Raw genomic sequence first — 4,994 nt, 5'->3', positions numbered from 1 at the left:
GCAGGGAACAGGGAACAGGAACAGGGAACCTGCTTGCTGCAGGGAACAGGGAACAGGAACAGGGAACCTGCTTGCTGCAGGGAACAGCCCCCGCCAGACCAGCGCTGCCGACACCCACTGAGCCGTGGGGAAGCCTTCATCCCACTGTGACAGTGCAGGAAATACAATCACAGCCAGTGCCTCACCTCACCTTGGCAATCTGATCACCCCACACCACCTGGACTTCCCCTGGGCTCCCGTGGCTGGACAGATGTGTCCTGCATCCTCTTTATATCCAGATGGCATCCCTGCTGGTAATGGTGACCCTGTCTGGCAGTGGCAGCAGATGTGGGCAGAAGAGACAACAGAGTCATCTGCCTCCAGGACCTGTTGTGGTCACCCAGGCCAGGAAGGGGATTTCAGCCACACCAGAAGGTGTGTGGACTGAGATCACCTGTTAGGAGGTCTAAAATGACACTGCCTTCCTGCTTGGTTGACATTTGCAGAGCACGTCACTCCGTGCCCAGCCCCACACCATGGAGCTGGCAAGGTGTCAGTGTTCTCAAGGCATCCCCTGCCTGAAATATCAGCCCCAGCAAGGGTCACCAGTCCAAACTATGGCCTGAGAAAAACAGAATAGAAAACAGATTGCAACCTCCTGAGGATTTTTTTACTTTCACACAGGCAAGGAGAGACAAGCTGGAAGTGCTACTTATATATCAGAAGTGGAAGTGTGATTTCCTGGAGGGCTTTCCCTCACTCAATTCAGAGTGATGGTAAAGGTCTTTTGGAAAAACATGAGTCTGGCTTCAGTCCAAAACATCCTCAGAATTCCCAGATCCCTGAAGAACCAGCAGCATAAACACCTGATCTCCAGCCTTTGCTTTGGACTTAATTGTTTTGAAAGGCAGTTGCTATGAGGAGCAGAAAGTGATCCTGGAGACCTGCAACACCAACCTGGGGGGGTCTGCAACATCTCTGCACCAGGATGAGCCCAAGGGGAAGGGCATTTTTTTGTTGTCCTTTTTCCCAATCCAGGCCAAATTTTATTTCATTCCATTTCAAATACCACACAAGGCAAAGGTAACAGGAAATGTGTCAAATCACAATGAAATCCCCATGTTTTGTGTATCACCGCACTTTGTGTAACACTGTTGCAGTTCTTCCTTGGAAAGACTGATAATGGATTTTGTATAAGAAAGAAATTTGTGGAGCATTAATTTTTGTGCAGCTTGTACTAAAACTGGATGTTGTCACTTAAGCCACTGTTCCTTTAAGTTGTGCTGCTTGACACTATGAATTATTCAGATATCTCTATAATATATAGAAGTGGTGTCAGCATTTTAGGGCAGGACTCTCCTCTCTTATCTGCTATAAAATCCCAGTGGCTTCACTGAACTATAAAAGGCAAAATTAGGTCCTCAGCAGCATTGTTGTCTTGCAAGCAGAAAATACTCTTTAACACTGAGTGAAGGGTACCAACAGGCCTTGCTTATAGTGTAAAAGCAGATATTTGTAACTCCCTGGTGCATCAATACATCTAAAAGGTCATTTAGTCATTTGGGAATGAGGAATCAGAGTGTAATGAAGATGGGGGATAGTGTAACATTGCCTATTTTCTCTATTGCAGAGTTACTCAGGTTGCATTGACCTCATGCTGCTAATACCAATAGGCTCATCTGCTGAATAGTGAGGTGTCTGTGCTGTAGGCAATAGGGCTGAGCCTGAGCACAGAGCTGTGCTTGGGAAGAGGAGGGTGTGTGTGGAGTGGAGGAGCTCAGAATAGCCCAGGGGCTGCTGCATCCCCAGGACACAGACTGTTCAGGGCAAACCTGTCAAGCTCAGAGGCTGATCTGGCTACAAACACTTGCCATGAAACTCAACAGTCCCTGGGAAAAGTGCTGATAATTTTTCTATCCTTGCATTGATTTTTTTTTTCTCCTGTTTAAATGATGTCAAAGACAATTCAGTTGGAAGCATGGAAGAGCATTCACCCTGCTTCCCCAAAACTGAGGGGCTGTTACAGCTGTAAGAGAAACAAGGACAGAGATGGAAAGAGAAAAAAAAATTGCCTGTGATGTGAATACAGTCTTGGCAAAGCCAGGGTTTAAATCACCAGTGGCTTAAATGCTAGAGGTCTAAATTCCTGGAGTTTCCTGTGCCTTGTCAGTGGGTGGATGCTACACAGTCAGGAAAGATGCAACTATAAACCAGAAAGTGCTTTTGTCTGGCAAAATAACGTCCTGCAAGTTCTTCAGCCTTCAGGAACCAAGTTCTATAGTTCTATCCCCATATATGCAGAGCCCCCCCCCCCCCCATGCTGTGAGCTCTGTGTGTAACTCAGGGCAGAATTTGTCCTCAGTGATGCACCCTGAAGTCAGGGTAACTGAGGGCTGCAGTTTAGTGAGGCCAAGGCAGATGTAAATTCTTACCTTCCATTTCTCCCATCTCTTTGTTGCAACAGTTGTTGTAGGCATTTACAAAAGGCAAAGACATATCAAGCATTTCTGGCCTTCTTCCCATGTTGGATAGAATGGTAAATATTTTTGGAAGGGATGTAAACCTGAATGCTGCTGGGAAGAAGCCAAGAGGTACCACATGGCAGAGAGGAGGAAACTCACCCTATGGGCAGGTTTTTCACAGTATTCTCATCAGCATCTGGTATTTGCTACTGGCAGAGACAGTGCAGGGGCCAGCACTTCAATCCAGTCTGCCTGTCTTTCTATTCCTGCCACTGATTGATTTCTTACCTATTCAGAATAAGTTCTGTCAAATTATTTTTCCTGACACACACTTGGATCCAAAATCTCAGTGTCTCTCCTCTTTGTGTGGATGATGGTGGAGGATGTGACAGCTCTCCAGCACATGGCTTCAGCTCACAGGCATTTGGCACTCCTGATGATTCAAATCTTCTAAGTGGAGTTGGGAGATTTTTCTTAATACTTCAAAAATTACTCTGATATTGTATGTAGCCTTCTGACTGTACAATGAAGTTGGATCCCCACCATGCACCAAATTAGCAGTGAAACTTCTGCTCTAGTTGTTATCTATGTGTTTTGGACATGTCAATCACCTGCAGCTCCCAGGTAGGAGCAGCATTGACTACTCCTTCTTCGGATTTATCTTCCAGTCCTACCCCAACATACAGGTAGGGATGAGGGAAAATGCATCCATATTTCGAGTTATAAACTTCCATGGAAATGAAGTGGTAGTAAACACTGTGGGTGAGGGGATTGTTATGGGCTTTTTCTATTTGGCTCAAACATACCAGGTATGCCTTACTCTGCAGCTGCCACTACAAGAGATCTGACTTGGCATTGCTCCATCAGCCCTGTAAGGGTGCCTGCACAGAGCAGATCTGGACCCAACATGTGACTGTGCACCTCTTGGGTGACTGCAGAACACTGAAATGGACTGGAAAACAGCATTTGAGGCACATCTTGGGAACACACACCTTCCATGCTTTCCTTCAAGGAACAGCTCTTCATCTCCACTGGTCTTCAGTTTGGATGCTATTCTTTGTGTAACGTTTAAAGGCTACTGCTTACACCTTTTGGAGGACCTGTTTTTCTGGCAAGGCAAAGAGTTTGCTGGTCACAGCCATAATCCTTCTTGGAATATCCTGTAGTCCTTTAAATGAGTTAGTGCATTGGAGAATTTTACTAGCAGTTTCAGGGCACAAAATAAAAAGGCTTTGTGGACACAAGATGAAAACCTCCAGTGAAACACACTATTTTCATAAGGAGTGAGAATGAACTGGATGGCCTAGTTATATTGCCAGAAGCCAGCATTTAGGAGTGCTGCATAATCTTCCAAGAGACTGCATTTTCCTCATTGCTCAGCCAGATGGGCAAATGGAGGCACAAAGGCTTCTCACAGGATGGTTCAGCTGATCTGGGAAAAACAGGAAGAATGACACAAGACAGTTCTTCAGGTTGCTGCTACTTGGAAAAGTGTTCTGGCTGAAAATACTGCTTAATCAGGCTGGAAGTGAGGTTCCTATCTTGATAGCAGAGTTTGGAGCATTGCTCAGTTTTTGTTATCGTGCAGCTTTGTCTCACAAAGAGCTCCCATTGTTGCAATCTGGGAGCTGGATTTCAAAATATTAATCAAGGATTAGGCCTGGGTGCTGATTTATGGGAAAACACCAGTGCCACAGAGGGTATATCACATGTAAATGATTAAAGGAGGATGTGTTCTTCGATAGGTCCTTAGCACATATAAACTGGATCACAGTCTGGATGCACAGGCAGCAGTGTGCATTCCTCAGGCTGCCTCAGAAAACCAAGGTCTGGGAGAGTCTCACTGGGATTAATCCTGCCCCTCTGCCCACTCCCACACCCCAGAGTGGGCCTTGGAAGAGCCACCCTCTCCGGGGAAGGGAGGGAATCGGCAGCACGGCTCGGAGCTGTGCTGGTGTCCTCTGTAATACTGACGGATCCCTGTAGAGGGAATGCTTTGGTAAGACTTCAATGAGGCTGTGTATCGCTGTGTTCTATCAGGGACCAAATTAATTTCTTGCATCACCTGCTGAGTTCAGGAGTTAACATCAAGAGCATTTTTACCCAGTAGGTTGCTGGTAGTTGTTTTGTTGGGATTTTTTTTCTACAATTCTTATTTTGCTACAATTCGCTTTAAAATTTCATCCCTGACTGAAGAGGGTGGTAATGCCCATCAGATTCTGTGCAAGGGATAGGCTTTGATGCTGTCTTACATGAGCATCAAAAGCTTAAGATAACATGCATATTAAAAGTGTTTTTCACTGGCAGCTTGCAGAAGGCCCCATGGCCAGATGTAACAAGAGGGAATCCATAGTGTGTTGTTTATCAACTCCTCCTACACTTCATCTAAAATGCACAAGGAAATCACAATGCCTTCTGAACAACACTGGGAAACAGGGTTTTTTCACTAAAACTAAAACTATGAACCCATCAAAAATACCCCAACATTATGTGTTATTCGTGTTGATTAAAGTATGCTTTGTAACACTGGGTTTGTTATTGACCATAAAACTG

Source organism: Serinus canaria, chromosome 5 (genome assembly GCF_022539315.1).
Source record: "Serinus canaria isolate serCan28SL12 chromosome 5, serCan2020, whole genome shotgun sequence".
Lineage (NCBI taxonomy): Eukaryota > Metazoa > Chordata > Aves > Passeriformes > Fringillidae > Serinus > Serinus canaria.
This window is presented reverse-complemented; position numbering follows the sequence as displayed.